Here is a 17508-nt window from a genome sequence, read left to right on the forward strand (position 1 = left end):
TAAGAGTGCAGTGTCTTTGTTTCTGCTTTGGGCATAACTACGTTTGTGGACCCAGTTTCACATACCCTAGTGAAGGTTAAAATTTTTTCCAAGAGTAATATGTAATAAATAATATGATATCTCAAGGATACCTCAATGCTAATGACTGGTACATTTTCCCCTATTTTCCATGGCATTTATTCTTCCTTCGTGTGTGTGTGTGTGCGTGCGTGTGTGCGCGCGCGCGCGCGCGTGTATCTATTCTCATGTTCTTCATGTCAGTATGCGCTATAATACTATTGATTATCTGGTCAGTCTTTATCCTATCGAATTAAAACTCTAATTTCCATGGCCTCAGGTTTAAGTCAGATGCCTCAATTACTTTTCCACAGCACTCTGGTTATATCAAAATTGTTGACTTCTTTGACTTCTAAATATAATCATCTTCATAGTCACAATAGTGCTTTTGTTATTTGCTTTCACAGTGCTCACAACATACACAGTTGGTGATGTTTCTGAGAGCCTCCAGATGTAAGTATTCTGAGGTATATTTTTCTTTGAAATAAATATTGGCAGATTTTTAATAGACAAGTCTATTCTAGTCACTATACATTAACTGCAGTCTGCATTCTAGTCAGTATACATCTGCATCCTAACGCCATGCACTTTCTTCTCTAATCGAGCTGCACCTTTCCGCATGAAAAGCCTTAGCAGTATGATTCCCGTATCAGAAGAGTCTATATTTGAAAATCATGTGGCCGGGCGCGGTGGCTCAAGCCTGTAATCCCAGCACTTCGGGAGGCCGAGATGGGCGGATCACGAGGTCAGGAGATCCAGACCATCCTGGCTAACACGGTGAAACCCCGTCTCTACTAAAAAATACAAAAAACTAGCCGGGCGAGGTGGCGGGCGCCTGTAGTCCCAGCTACTCGGGAGGCTGAGGCAGGAGAATGGCGTAAACCCGGGAGGCGGAGCTTGCAGTGAGCTGAGATCTGGCCACTGCACTGCAGTCCGGGCAACAGAGCCAGACTCCGCCTCAAAAAAAAAAAAAAAAAAAAATAAAAGAAAAAAACACTTATATTTTTTAGAAAATTTAAGATTTATGGGTGGTATACAGGGATAATTCATGCAAGAGAAGCTCAGGAGTGAACCAGGAAGTATAGAGACTTCACGAACTGGAGGCCCGGGGGTGCCTAGTGACAGCTTACTGCCAGCACATTCGCTTTTAACCTCATGTTTCTTCTTTCTGAGTGCCATCTTCAGTCTCCGAAACTGACATACTTTGTATTCACAGACGTAAGAATCCATAACTAGAGAGGATTTAGGAAAACTCCAGGGAAAGATTCTGATCACATGATGACTGCTGCTCCAGAGTGAAAAAATGATCTCAGCAACTTACATAACCTTGACCAGGGGTCAAGAGACTGCAAGATTGGAGCCCTGCACATTACTGGTGTGCGGAAAAGCAGTTCCCTCATCAAAATGAGGTGTCATTGCAGGAAGAAGGAACATGTAAAAGGTGTTGGATTGATTAATGTAACATATATTATTCGAATAGATATCAAAATGTGATATTCTAAGATATTTTTAGAAATTCCAGAAACTAGGCACAATAAGGAAGTTTATTTAAAATTTTTTTCACAATAATACTTCTCTGGAATACATTGAACTGCTTCTAATCAAGAGGAAGATTTTAAAAGATTATCTTATTCATTCTTTCCCAAATCCTGTCCTTACATGAAAGCTTAAGTGAAACTGGAATGATTCCCAGTGAAAACAATACTTATTGAGTTATTCTACTAACAAACTCCAAAAACTACTTTGGAAATAGATCTGAATAAAATTCTATAGTCCTCTAATGGAGCACCCCCCAAACAGGGTAATTATAACACCTCCTGAGACTACTAGGAACCAAACCCATTTAAGAAGTTACTTAAGTATCTAGTTTTTTTCCCCACTTCTTCTTTTGTGGAGAGCAATTGGCTACTAGGAAGCTATGCAATACCTTTCCCAATAAGCAGGTTTTCATTTTTTAAGTCAGACTTCCTCATTGTCAACCATGTTGGCAGAAAATTGCCTAAATAATGATATGTTCTTCTCAGATCAATAACCCTTGGTGATGTTTTTACTAATGTAGGGCAAGAGATTCCAGAGATACTTAAGTTAACATGCGAAAAGTAGAGGGCATTTCTGATCTGCTCCCTTTATTTCACTATAGAAATGGACATGGCAGGTTCAATGCATTATTTTCTAAAACGGCTATTTTCTAATTTTAAACAAATTGATGCTGGCTGGTGACAAAGAAACCATTGAAGAGGCTACTATGAAATCACTGCAGAAAGTGATGGACATTGATAACAGGGTGTAGGCCTAGTAGAAATGGGAAGAAAGGTATAGTCCAAACCTTTCTAAAACAATATGATGTTTCCACAATATCTTACAGTGACAAAGAGCACGTCATGAATCACATATATTGATATATAAAAGGATTTAAAGGCTACTGAGTTTCTAAGTGCAGGATAAAAAATACAAAATCTTAATAATTGTAAAATACATTACTAGAAAGAATATCCACTTTATCAATAAATAATAAATATCAGAATCCTTCATTGATAAACATTAATTGACAACCAAAATCATGAAAAACAGCACAAAAACAGGGCCAAGATGAACAAATGAACAAACTAAACAGAGAACAATAAGAATATCAGACAAACCACTGATCAGGTAGGACAGTAAAACAGACCTAATTTGGACAGGCAAGACTCAGACATTGTTTCATTCTCAGACATTCTCTGTCATATTTACTTAGAAGATATTGTAGCTGTTTTAAGTGGTGCCAGGCATCGAAGAAACAGAGAGCCTAACCTAGAAAAGTAAAAGAATGACAATTCTAAATGGTAATTGTGAAGCTGGTCTAAAAAGCAATGGCTACAAATTAAAATAGAAATCCTTTGTACTTGTGAAAAAAAGTCTTTAAAATGTGCTCTATATGATTAAGTAGGGAAGAGGACATTAGGCATGAAGTGAAGCATAAAGTGAAGCTGCTTAGAGAGCACACAAGGAAACAAGGAAGCAAGTATATTAATAAAGTATAGGTGAAATAGATCAATTCAAACATGTTTCTTCCTTCTCCCTCCTTTCTTTCAAAAGTCAACATGCTCTTAACATTTGAGTAAAGAAATAGAAGTTTCAGTGCTCTGTACACATACATAAGTTATAAATAGAGTAAAAATGAAAAGGTATATAAAATGTTAGCAAGGACTTTGAAGAGTACAAGGAAAGAATGGCAGTGTAATATGGTAAGTAACAACTTTTCTGGTAAGGGTAGATTATGTTTAGTACTCAAAAATTTATAAATAGATATATACATATAATATTTGCAGTTATTTAGATAACTACCTGAAAACCTAAAAGGAGACTTTTTAAAAAGTGTGTCTGAGTATCTGAGTAGAAAGGAAGTAAGCTCTTTTTTTCATGTTATATCCTTCAATATTGATTGAATTTATTATGAAGCACGTGCATTACTCTTGCACTATAGATAAAACAAGTGAAAATGGAAAAATAGTTTCATCCCTAATGCATCATCGAGAATGATTACTAAATTGAAAAGATGATGACCTAGCAGATTATTACATTCGTATTGCTGCTTACACTTATTACTACCTCCGCTACCGGCCTAAGACTTGTATATTCCCACCAAATGTCATCATCCCTCGCTCTGCTAATGCATAAAGCAACTGTTTTACCCCCTTTCACAGCTTTGCTTGTATGACTCTGGTCCAGGCTACCAGTCACCATACCTTTATAAGTAACAATGATCTCTGTGAAGCGAACAGTGACTACTGGATGACGGATCTCATTATATTCTTCTTTGTATTACAACTTTCACAGGAAAGAAGACACACTTATTCTGGAGAATCTAAGAACCAGTTTTGGGTTATTACAGATTTCTGTAAAATAAATATATCGAGTATAATACTTAGAAGGCCCAGGCAGAATCTTGCATCAACATTCAGCATATGCAACATCCTTATCCATTCTTTTGGGCACTTTTTTCTCCTCTGTGATAAAAACTAGGACTAGGCTAAACCAGCCAGCTTTTTCTTTTCCCTGGAGATAAAAGGAAGTGGGAATAAATTGCAGCTGGACTGTTTTCTACATCAAAGAGAGTTTGGTGGGGAGTTCTTAAATATTGTTATGATTATCTGTCCTTGGGAAAGGAGGAAAATAAAACCCATGAGAAAGCTGGAGAATTTGGTTTGTAAAGCACTCTCTTCAGAGGGAAAAAACAGATAAAGTTTTATACATATCATTATTTATTTCCTTCTGTTATTTCAGAGTTCCACACAAGACTTCACAAAACAGTTGAACCAACAGCAACAACGAAAAGGCTCCCTGCTTATAATGAAATGGCCTTAGAAATTTTAAAGCCGATTAGGAATGCTGATACAAGAAATATAGGGAGACATTCTTATGTTCATCAAGTGCCATTAGTGGCAATGACCTTAAGTGAGGTCGCGCTTGTATGCAGGCAGCCTTGGAAACAGGCTGAGACCGCTGCTGTGTGCAATCTGTTGATCTAAGAGATATTTACTGCACACCCAATGTACTGGTTTCTCTCATCGGAAGAGCTACCGAAGTAACTGAAAAATGGGTAAGTCAAGGGTCAAAGGGAATAGCTATCTAACTTCACCTACTTCAAGCAAGCATATTTGGACTGTGAAAGGATAAGGTGTCTTGGGTTCAAGAACGAGATGTTTTTTTCTTGGGGGAGGTGAGGTGAGAAGTATTGAAGCAGTAGAGAATTGATCTCACTATTTTGTTTTTCTTTTTTTCTGTCATACTCTTGATAGGCATTTGTTTCAAGAGCTTGGGTGTAATGACTACTTAATTCAGTCACACCACGTGTAGTCCCCAGGGAGTTTTAGGATAAATAGCCATTCCTTTTGCTATCTGAGGTGCCATTCTAAACTAGGCTGGGAAATCAGATTTGGACAACAGTAAAGAGAAAGGTATTGGTTGCTTAGTATGATGATGGTGAATCAGGTATTGATCTTTTTAAATAAATCAGAGATAGTTTAGAGGTAGCAAATAAAGGCAAAATATATTAGACTTGGCAGATTTATATCGGGCAGGCTTTAATTTGCTATGTGTTGATCTCATAAGGGAAGCTGAAATATCCAGCAGCTATCAACTACTATGTGCAATGAGCACGTGCTTGAATAACAATTGTTGTGTATTGCTAACCTATTAAGCAAAAGGATTTTAACAAATAAGCTCTCTATATACAATCACCTTATAAGGTAGATACTATTCGTCCAACATATAAGATGAGGAAACTGAAGCTCAGCAAGTGTAAGTAATGTACTTAAGGTGACACAGAACTAAGTGCCAAATCTAAGATTCAAATCTAAGTTATCTGACTCTAAAACCAGTTCTCCTCTCACTACACTACTGGACATATCATGTAATATGTGCTTTAACAATGATCTTTTGCATATTAAGCTTTTTTCTTCCTCTTGATTTATACTACCATGCACCTGTTTGGTCCATGGAAAGTTGGGCTGTGAAATGACTTGGAGTCATCAAATTTTGAGCTTTAAATGAAAGCATTCTATGAATGGTAGCTCCAGATGACATCTGACATCCTAATCCTCCTCATACTGGCTTCCTCATATTAAAAAGCAAATAAATGGGTATTATAATGAATCTTAGCAAACTCAATGTATGCGTTAGTGTTAAGTTCCATTTATGCTTCAAAAATTCAAATAATATCAAAAAATACAAGCCCAAAATATGGTATATATGTATTATATTCTTGCAATTGAAATATTTTGAATCATGATTGTTTTTGTTGTATTTAAGAGATTTAAAACCTTCATCCTTACAGATATATTTTAATAAAGTTGTTCTGCACTTGACCAATTTTATAAATTGTTTATTAATCTATTATAAATATAACATTAAAAATGGAGATGTTTTATGCAGTGAACGCTATCACATAAAGGCAAATTGAATAGGAAAAAAATCTACACATATTCCTAGAAATTGAATTATTAAATTATCTATTATTTGAGAAGAAATTAGGTGAGTTAATTTTTTTCAGTAAAAGATCTTCTATATTCAAATGTCATTTTAATTGACATATTTTGAAAATATAATTTACAAAAAAATTATGTAAATTTACATAAAACCGGTTTCAATAAAATGATTATACTAGTATGTATACATTTGAGATTAAATTCATTTATACTTCCATTTTTAATATATATGAAGACTACTCTTTTAAAATAATTAAATACTGAAATCAGTTATGGAACATATCTCAATTGTTCTATGAAAATAATTTAGTTCTACATTGAGAAAAGCATAAATAAAATCAACTAAAATAAAAATTTTAAATCTTAACGGTTTACAACATTAACATTTTCGGAATCTGATAAGCAAGATCTGCATAATTAATATTTAGTTTTAAAATATTGCCACCATATTTAAAAAGTAATTACACCATTTGCCAATAAATCATATAAAAATATTCTATATGTTTTGTTGTCCATACTTGTCTATGGTTTGTTGTCCATACTCCTACTATCTATGGAAGTTTACATAAACATTACAATTTAATATATAGTATTAAAACTATATACAATTTCATGGTGATTTTTTCTGAAAATGTATTTTATTGTTGAAATATTCATTCAACGACAATTGCAAGTTACTAGAATATAAGATAAATGGTCCTCAGGTCATTACACATTTTAAAACTATAGGTAATTGCCAATAATAAGAAGTATTATTTGTTCCAATTATATGAGTTAAGTTGCCTAAGAGATGTGTGAATTTTTACCAAAGAAATCCCTGTTCTTAGGTGATTTTAAGTGTAAGTGACTTCTATTTTTATGAGGTATTAGCTCAGAAAATCAAACTGCCATTTAATTTTGCTCTAGTGAGCCTATTGTCTTCATTTCATGTCCTTCTTGGGATACATTTTTCTCTGTATTCCTGAGGATTTATTCATAAAATCCCATTAGTATTAATAGGGGTTGTATAACTCTATCCCCTGCACAGCCAGAGGTAAATGAAATCCCTTTGGCATAGTTTTCTAGCATTTAAATGAGTCTTGGGCTTTATAAAATACAATTATGGTGCAATGTTACTAATGTAAATACTAAGAAGATATGGGAAATGAAATTAAAGGTGCCCTTTATAATGACACTCATGAGGCCATACTTTCTCAAACTGAAAGACATAATTGAGAGGAGTTCATACAATATCCATGTGATCAACAGTTTTGGGAATAGTGCTGTCTTTTTTGGAATTTATAGATATTAAATCTAAAATCTAACAATGGATAAAATAGTTTTATTTCTTAATATTGGAAATAAAAGTGCAAAGTTACTTATTGCTAGTACTTGACTTCTTAAACTGTAGGTATAGTATTTACAGCTCACCTTGCTTGCAATAACTGTAATAATTTCCAAATTTATTTAATTGAGTAACCTCAATATTGAGAGAGTTACATAATTTCCAATGGGAAGGGTCATAAATAATGATAAACGGACATCTTAAAGTGGGACCATATGAAACGCACGGTGCTAAAAAATGCCAAGCTTCTAAAGATATCAAGAATGGTAACTTTTCCCTCTACTCAAAATACCTGCTAGGGTTTTAACCTATGGGGCTAAGTTTGGTTCCTTCTCAAAAGTACATGCAGTACATATTACAAATATAGGTATAACAGGGAGCTGAACATTTTCCAAATCTTACCCCCGTATTATGTCACTATTCCATTGATTGTACTATTAGTAATGTGTTTCTTTGTTGCTCAAATATTTTTTTTTCAAAATATATTTTGAAGATCTTTGTAAAACTCATCTCAGAAAAAAAATAAATAACGGTTTATGTCAGGAAGGAGCAGCATGGTAAGCCATTAATTGTTTAGTGGAACATTCTTTTATACCTAGAAAGTCAACTGAGAATCTGGATGTATTTAAATGGAACAAGTGTTAACTAGGAGAGATGGGACCACAGAGTCACAGGGATAGGGACAGAGCAGTAAGAGGTGGGGGAACACTGGGAAACGTCTCTGACCAATTCATGGTAAGACAGAAGTTGGCTCTACCCTTGGTGGTAGCCCAAGATTACAGTTACCACCCAATCTCATTGACTTACTTCAGTGATTGCTTTATAGTACTAAATTTTGAAGTACGGGCTTTGAGTTGAGCAAGTCTGGATGGGTTTCTTTTATCTTTACCTAAATATTGTTCTAATTTGATAATCCTGGATAGCTATTAGCAATAGATGAGGTGACGACTAGTTGGGTATTTGGCATGTGGTGATATTCCCTAAACATCAAGACAGAGGTGTCTCCTGGAACGGTAGCCACCATGGTCATCAGTGAGATCTCCCTCTTTTAAAGGTAATCTTAATCTGAATGTCCACCATCTTTGAACATCTGTTACTTAAACTTGGTTTTGTCTCATGAATAATTTTAAATGATTTTATATATATTTTGGTATTTAATAGAAACTTCAGTTGCTGTGTCATTCTTTCCATACGTGCTGCCTTATCCTAGAGTATTTATTATTGTAGCTTTTTATCCATAGCAGCTATCCAAGATCATGATATTTTGGAATGCAATTTGAATCCCGGCATCAGCAAATATAGAGAGCATGAGAAGTGCATATAAAATGCCACACCACTAAATCATATAACTTGTTTTTAGGTCAGATAAACTTGATCACATTTCAGATGGGAAAGTGTGAATTTCTATTATGGTCTCATGTTTATTGCCTCCACCCTGCTAATGCAAAAGTATGATGTTTGGAAAAGGCTAATCTATTAGCTTTTTAAAGGATGAATTGGAGAGTGGACCAGAATTGGAGAGTGGAGATATCTGTTTCAACAAATAGGTATTGAATTCCTCTTAATTTTTAGATCAAATGCAAGCTGTTTATGTACATTTAACCAGAACAAGCAATGTTAAGTTGTTGTTAGGGCCTTCTGATTCCAAAGAGCGTATTCTGCATCACATAGGTCAGCAAATTATGGTTCACAGGCAAAATCTGGCCTGCTGCCTGTTTCTGGAAGTAAAGTGGCTTTTGGTGACACAGCAACACTCATTTATTTACATATTGTGTATAGCTGCTTCTGGGTAACGATGACTGAGTTGAGTAGTTGCAACAGTGTATGGCTCATAACCCTAAAATATTTTAATTCAGGTGCTTTACAGAAATAGTTTGGCAAGCCTTGAATGTACATGAAACATGTCACCGATCGTATATCGACAACTAAAGATGCAATAAATGTTAAAATCATAGATATTCAATTTTTTCCAAAATATTTAATAATATTTAACTTAATCTAAAAATGATTTTAACATCATATAGGTAATTTGTATTTACTTTAATTATGGTCTCCTATTGTCAGTTACATTTAATAACAATTTTTAAATATTTTTGAGAAAATATTTTAAACATTAAAAATAATTTTAATTTTTACTTTTTCACATTAAAACCAGTACTTATATAAAAATATTTAATTGGTATGGGTGCATAATAAGTGTATATATTTACTGGGTACATGAGCTGTTTTGATACAGGTATGCAATGGGTAATAACCCCATCATAGAAAGTGGGGTATCCATCCCCTTAAGGCTTTATCCTCTGTACTACAAACAATCCAATTGCACTCTTTTAGTTATTTTTAAATGTACAATAATTATTATTGACTGTATTCTCTATTTTTGATTAAATATTTTAAAATTCTTATACTTGGAATACAATTTCATTTTAATCCTTTAAATAATTGAGAACAAAGTACAATCTAAAGGATTTGATAGAAATAAACATTATGAAAGTGGACCTTAGGGATGAGTCAAAGGTGAAAAGAAAAAATGAAATTTTGACATAATGATATAATATTTAGTTGGAGTAGGAGGGCAGAACACAATTATCAAGCATTTTGTTAGCTTGGTTTATATTTCTGTATATTTACACGTATGGTACGTGGGCCTCCATTTGGGATGAGGCTGTTGAGTTACAAGCTCGGCAGCATTCAGCTGCTTCGGTGTATCACTGCCTGTATAAATTACCCTAAATTTCACCAGATTGTGTGTCACTCTTCTACTCTAGTAAAGAGTAAACCAAACCTAATCCTGGTGGGCTAGTTAATCAAAAGAGAGAGGCTTTCATCTTCTTGTGGACAGTTACAACTTGCCATTTGTAGCTATCATCCAAGACAGGATTGAACATAACACCAAATATCATAGTTTCCTTATTTTCCATAATTATGTATCTGTTATTTGGCAGTGTTGTTTTTAGCAATTAGGATTTATGCAGTCTCTCTCATTAGAGTATAAACTTGTGATTGAAAAGTCATGTTTTCTAAGCAAATATACAATTACTCTAAACTAAATTTAAATTAATATATCTGTTTGCTCAGATATACTGTAAAAAACACATGCAATGGTCTTCTGCAAGAAATATAGTTAATTCTATTTGCTTATTTATTTTAGCATCAGGAGAAAATACTTTGGAGTCATTTTAACAAAATATTTTATGGTGAAATTAAAATAGAGGCCATATTTACAAAATTTACTTAGTACGCAGTCATGCTTCAGAAGTGAATTCTAATATGCTTTATTTGACAGTGCAAACCAAGAAAAAGCCAGTCGTTTTGAATCGTGAAAAATGACCTTCAAGAAAATTTCAGGTGATCTTTTTCAAGTAGTCTAACACAGGGTGAGGCAGTTACGTTTATTTTCTTAACAACTATTAATGTTTTTCCAATTAACAAGATTTAACACAATTAATCAGAAATAAATCTAAACATATATGCATCTAATAGGAATATTTTAGACCTGTTTCTGCATAAGTTCTTTGACACACTTTGAAAAACTCCATTAAAATTATAGGCTTTTCTTAAAGGGCTTCTGCAATTCTATTAAACAATTTATCAACTTCTATCTTTAGCTGGGTTATGAAGCTTTGTACTAATTTAACTCAATGAATTAAAACACATAGTCCTTTCAGTGTGAGGGATGTGTTACCCTACTTGTACTTGTCTGAGTGGTTGGAATGAGTGCTTCCTACCCCACATTCTAACCTTCACAAGCACCCTGTGTATTGATGCCTTCAGCTTCTACTAACACAAACTGCTTCATCTGTTAGCTTGTCTCCCATATTCAGGGATCAAATTCCCTTGCTTCTATTTTAGAACTTGCTGTAGTCAATAAAATAGTCACAAATATGTAGAAAACGGTATAGTAAATTGTTCATTTTGGATTAATAATTTTGTTTTGACAAATAGTATTGCTGAGCAATAAATTTGCAATTAATTGATTTTCTTTTAATATCCTTAATTTCCTTATTTAAGATATGCATTACATTGGTATAACATTTTGTTTTTTTCAAAGGATTTTTAAATACATGTTTTCATCTGACACTCAGAGAGTGGGGGCATTTGCCTTATTTTATGTATGTGCACACTGAGATAGGAGAAAATCAAGAGAATCACTGAAGGGTTCATGGCTGTGCCCAAAAGAAATGCTAAGACATTATTGAGCCTATTTTTATGCCATTAGACTTGCTTAAGTGCATCCCAGGACTGTTGGCTAAATTAGCAGAGGTCTTAAGCAAATTGTTTTCAAAATAAGCACTTTGCTGAATATCTTGAGTGTTTGTTTGGATTTTGAACAAGGTTAATTGATTAGTTGGGGTGAACTGGAAAGTGAAACAGCTGAGCACATCTGGTGTCAATTGATAAGAACGACGGCCACACTCAGTTCCCTCCTAGGAAGAGAGAAACAGCCCTCTCCTTGACAGCTTAGCCATGCGCTCTTGCCTCTGCTGCCTGATGTCACTGCTGGGAGTCCCTAATGGAAATAGTCTCTATCCACTGATAGAAGAAAGAAAGTGGGTTAGTAATTTAAGGAGACCTTCAAGCTGCTGAATAGCCCTATTCCTCTTTTCCTCCATTAGTGTTTGCTGACTATTTGTAAGTGGGTAAAACTGTGGGGTGAGCCTCTTGTCTAAGAAACTCTCCTTCCCACTTCTGTGATAAGGCATCAAATAGAATAAACTCATGTGATTAACATCAAAGCCTATGTATGTGTATACTTTTTCCTTTAGATACTTTCATATACTGTCTTCACACACACACAAACACACACACACACATACACACAAACACACACACTCTTAAAAAGAGACAAGTCTGTTACCTGAGCAACAGGCATTATTCCTAGTCCAGTATTTTTGACTTTATTTCAAAAAGGGAAAAAATATTCAGATGACTGAGTTAATCTTTAATGTATTCTGTAATGTTTAGCAGATATAAAAAATGATAATCTAGACCATTCTTTGAAATTTTAATGTGCATAGGAACCACTTAGGGATCTTGTTAAAATGGAGTTTCCGAGTCAGTAGGTCTGAGATGGGGCCTGTAAGTCTATATTTCTAAATGAGCTACCATGAGACAGTGATTCTTTTGGTCTTCAGACTACACTTTGAGTAGCAAGAGTCTAAATTATGACTACAGAATGTAGTCGGAAACAGAGCCAAACAACTTTTTTACTCACCACAGTTTACATGCGAGTACATTTTGCTTTCCTATCTTGGGTATACTTTCTTGTTTTTTTCTGGAAGTCTTGGAAAAAAATTGAATATCCTTGAGGCCAAACTTACCAGGCTTTTTTTCCTGCCTGAACACAGAGTAACATTTTTAAAAAGTCATCTATATGTAAGTAACGTTTGAGTTAGCATATTTTTCTAGTATCTGGCTTATAAATATTTACATGACACTAAACAGCTATTATTTGGGCTGTAGACCAAAATTCTATTTTTTTTGTTGTTGTTGTTGTTGTTGTTTTTTTTGTAAATTCAGTTGAATCTAATATATTGACAAGGAATTTTGTTAGTAACATAATTAGCTATTCAATTCCAGTGATCCCTAGCAAGGATATGGGGATAAACATTTATGGTAGACAGGAAAAATATTCTACAGTATTCATCTGTGTAGATTAGTTTCAGTCACTGTTTACATGACAGGGGCAACCTGCCTCTTGGCCAGCAGTAAGAGAGAGGTGGAGAAGGCGGGCTTTCCCTCTCAAGTAATAGAGCCTGGTATGGAAGTATAGTAAAAATACAGCAAATTTCCCACACATTTTTTTGTGTTTTAAAGTTTTGCTGAAACAATACCTATATGAGGATTCTGGTAGTAAGCATTTCCCTTCAGCTCTGCAATAGTAATCAGTAAACATTTTACTACTCAGACTTCTTTTATCAATTTAACAAATGCATTTTAACTGCATATTTACTAGGAGGCATAAAGATGGAATGCAAAGTCTCTAACCTATAAATGCTACTATTAGGGTGGCAGGTATACAGACAGTCATGTGTGATGACATGAGATAATATGTATTAAAGATTATACCTGAAATGCAGTGGGAACCCAATAGAATAAGGCAAATTAGTGGCAACCTTATAAAAGATACAGTATTAAAACTGATGCTTGGGCCAGTTGCGGTGGCTCATGTCTGTAATCCCAGCACTTTGGGAGGCCAAGGCGGGTGGATTATCTGAGGTCAGGAGTTCAAGACCAGCCTGGCCAACATGGTGAAACCCCATCTCTACTAAAAATACAAGAATTAGCTGTCATGGTGGCACATACCTGTAATATCAGCTACTCGGGAGGCTGAGACAGGAGAATCACTTGAACCAGGGAGGCAGAGGTTGCAGTGAGCCAAAGTCGTGCCACTGCACTCCAGTCTGGGTGACAGAGTGAGACTCTGTCTCAACAAACAAACAAACAAACAAAAAACTGATACTTGAAGACTCTACTTAAAAGCTTGGGGATGGGGGATTAATGAGTACAAATGTGCAGTTTGATAAAAGAAATAAGACCTGGTGCTTGATAGATCAGCAGAGTGACTATAATTTACAATAATCGATTATGTATTTCAAAATAACCAGACAAGGATAATTTCAATGTTTCTAACATAAACAAAAGACAAATATTTAAGATAGTGGATATTTCAATTATACAAATTTGATCTTTTCAAAATATATGAATATATTCAATTATAGAATGTACTGCAAAAATATGTCCATCTATTATGTATCAATAAAAAAATAAAATGGAGAAAAAAAAGGATGAGTTTTATTTTCCAAGCAGGCACATTTTGTTTGGGAGAGGGGAATAGGAGAAGGCAGGAGAACATCCTAAGGAGAGAAGGTAGCGTATTCAGAAGACAAGGCTTATGAGAGAATGTGACCCATTTAGGTATCATCACGTCCTTCAGAAATGACAGAGTGGGATTTGTGATGGGAGAGTGAAGAAAAGCAAAATTGAGCAGGTAGACAAGGCCACGATATAAGAATCTTCCATCCTTAAAAGAATAACAGGTTAAATCTTATCTTTAAGTTGCAGGGAGTCATTTAAAATGTGAGTATCTGTAATAGCATAGTCTTGTATCTAAATAAGTTACATAAAATTTCTCTTCTTTGCTAAAGGAAATATGCAAATAAATTAATTTAGGACAATTTTTTTTTCACACCAAGTAGTTTAATATTTCAAAATCAAAATTTTTTTAGTTTTGAACTACATTTCCATCTACCTTTTGCACATGCCTCTCCTCAGGTAAAGAAAGGACCTGCCATCTTCTTGCACCTCAAGTCTATGTCTCCATTCTCCTGTTTCATTGCTATGGGAGTAGAAATGGCCATGTGTTCTATCGTATTCCCATCAACACCTTCCACCACCCACTACAGATTTCAACTGCTCAACTGTAGCACGCTGGTTCCTAGTTCCTTTATTCAAGTTCTGGGCTGACTTCATACTATCAGATGATTGAAACACGAACATCACTCACTTAGTCTGATGTTCTAAGGTGTGTATGTGTGTGTGTGTGTGTGTGTCTTAAAGAGAGACAGATTTGTGATTTGAGTATCAGAATGAATAATCTTACTTTTATAAAATGCCAAACATAAGTGGAAAGGGTGGAATTTACAGATGTTTATCAGTTATTGGCTAGCAGAATAGTCCTGAGTAATCTTATTTGAGCACTTGAAAACAAAGGAAATATCTCCTTCGACAATGTTTGCCAAGTTTTTTTAAATGCACGGATTGGAAAGATGCTCTAAGTTCAAACCAAGTGTTAATTACAGAAAAAGTACTTATGACAGATTTCCACTGTATGAATTTCAGGATGTCTTTGTCATTCTGAAATGAGAGACATGGGAGACAAGTTACTTATGCAACATGAAAGTACTGAAAGAAGATTTTCTATACTTGTAATTAAAATAGTGACTATTACCTTTGTGAACGGGCAATTTACTAGAGGAGTTCCTTTCCAGTAATATAAAAGCACTGGTTTTAAAAGAACCTCATTAAATGTGGTGTTTGCTAGGAATCTCTAAGTTTAACTTGAAATATTGGTAAAAATGAGGCTAAGTTTGACTGCTTCTTCAAATTAACTCAAATGCTTAAATAGAATGTTGTGATGAAAACTTTGAATTGTATAGGTTTTAGTAAGCAACATGTCTACTAAAGTGGCTATTTTTGCTTTTTATAAATACACTATGCTGCCTCATATATTTTTCTTTTATGAGCAGATGAATCTTAAATAACAAAAATCTATAGGCACAGGTTGTACAGTGGATCTCTAGAATTTACTCATCTAGCATAACTGAAACTAAGGTATTATGCTTTTTAAAATTTATTGAGTGGATATCATGTTGAATGTTCTTATAATAATAGACAAAGACAATGACAAAGAAACCTAAGGAGACTTTGGGAGGTGTTAGAAATGTATGTTACCTTCATTGTAATAGTCACACCATGGGTGTGTCCCTGCTCTCCAAATTGAATGCATCAAATACATGTAATTATTTGTATATCAATTATAGCTTAATAAAGTTTTTTATTAAAAAGATAGAAAACAACACATTTCTAAAAGTCTGTTCAGATTAGCATTCCTTCATTGGTCATAGTTCTAAGAGTTCAGAGAAAGAATGTGGGGGCAGATCTGACAAACTGAGCATTTAGATAGGAACATAAAGAGTGACAAACTGATTTCCTGACATCTCTGTGATGTAGAAATTAGCAGAAAAAAACTTACGATCATGAACACGTATTTAAACTACAAAGAGCATGAGACAGGGTTAGTTTTTGAAGACTGTTTATTCTATAAATTTGGCAGTGTACACACAACACCTTCTTGATTTATGATCAATGACAACAGTCACTAGAAGGGGTACAGGGAATACAGAAATTTTCTGATTCATGTTTTCATCTGGGAAGTGCTAAAAGCACAACTTTGCTGTTCAGTTCTAAAGTTCTTATTCAGTTCTTGTGGTTCCAAAATAGAGCAGCCCTCAGGGAATTCAAAATTAAATGATTTTTGTTCCTGATTCCCACCGTCATTCATAAAATACAGTTAAGTTGGTAGTAAAGGCCAGTTGTTCTCAATGCCCCCAAATCCCAAAATAGACTGAATTAAAATATGGCATAGGATTCTTCTGGCTTCACTTGTTTTCTAATGCTAGAATCAGTCCATTTATTTCCCCTTTTCAATAGCACGCTACTGCCCTTCTCTCAACTTTAATTTCTCTAGTAATTGTAGTCTGTTTCCTAAATCTAGACTACCATCAGCAAATTATTTCTCTGCCCTTTCTCATACATAAAATATATAAAGGAGATGGAAAAAGTAGAAAAAATGGGTTCATTCTATATAGTCACAGTGTCAAATTTCAACTGATTCCTTGAGATTGTACAACTATTAAATTTTCCGTGTCTCTTTTATATTTTACTATTTTCTTCAGGAATAATTTCAAAATTTTCACTTTTTTTTTTCAAGCAAATAATCTCAATACTCTCTCTCTCTTTTTTTTTTTCCAGATTCAGTACAGAGCCTCATTTCCTACTTTGTTTATTATTATAAATACTAACCACCAGGTACTCCATTCATGATTTTGATTGTTTTCTAAGGTAGGCACTATTGTTAATTGAATTCCACAGATGAGCTGATACATATAAGGAAGTTATGATATTCCCAAAATGTTTTCCAATATCTTTTTAAATATTCCTTGGAATTCTCTATCTTCAAATCAAAGCAATGAGATTTGCTGCCCCAGGGAAAAAAGGAGGTAGAAACTACCAAAAACAAATTAGCTGTTGATCAGTTTCGAGTCTCAAAGCTGCTGTTCTTGATTGCTTTAACTAGACAATAGTAATAAAAGCCAAGTGTAATTAAAAGAGACAAAAATTTTAAAAATGCCTTCCTTGTCCTTTTCAAATGTCTAGAGACAGGTCAATCAACTTTATTGTAGCTATTTAAAATATATGTGTATATATATATCTCAGAAACATGAGAACAAGGAAGGAAATTTCCCGACTTCCATTAAAATGAATGGTAGGAATAAACATGTTATTGAACTACATTTTTTGACTCCTGGTTTGATTTCCAGAGAAGAGTATAGCAGATGGTCCTGTTAGGATATTTATTGAAGGACCTGTCAAGGATAA

The sequence above is a fragment of the Piliocolobus tephrosceles genome, chromosome 2, assembly GCF_002776525.5.
Source record: "Piliocolobus tephrosceles isolate RC106 chromosome 2, ASM277652v3, whole genome shotgun sequence".
NCBI classification, from domain to species: Eukaryota; Metazoa; Chordata; class Mammalia; order Primates; family Cercopithecidae; genus Piliocolobus; species Piliocolobus tephrosceles.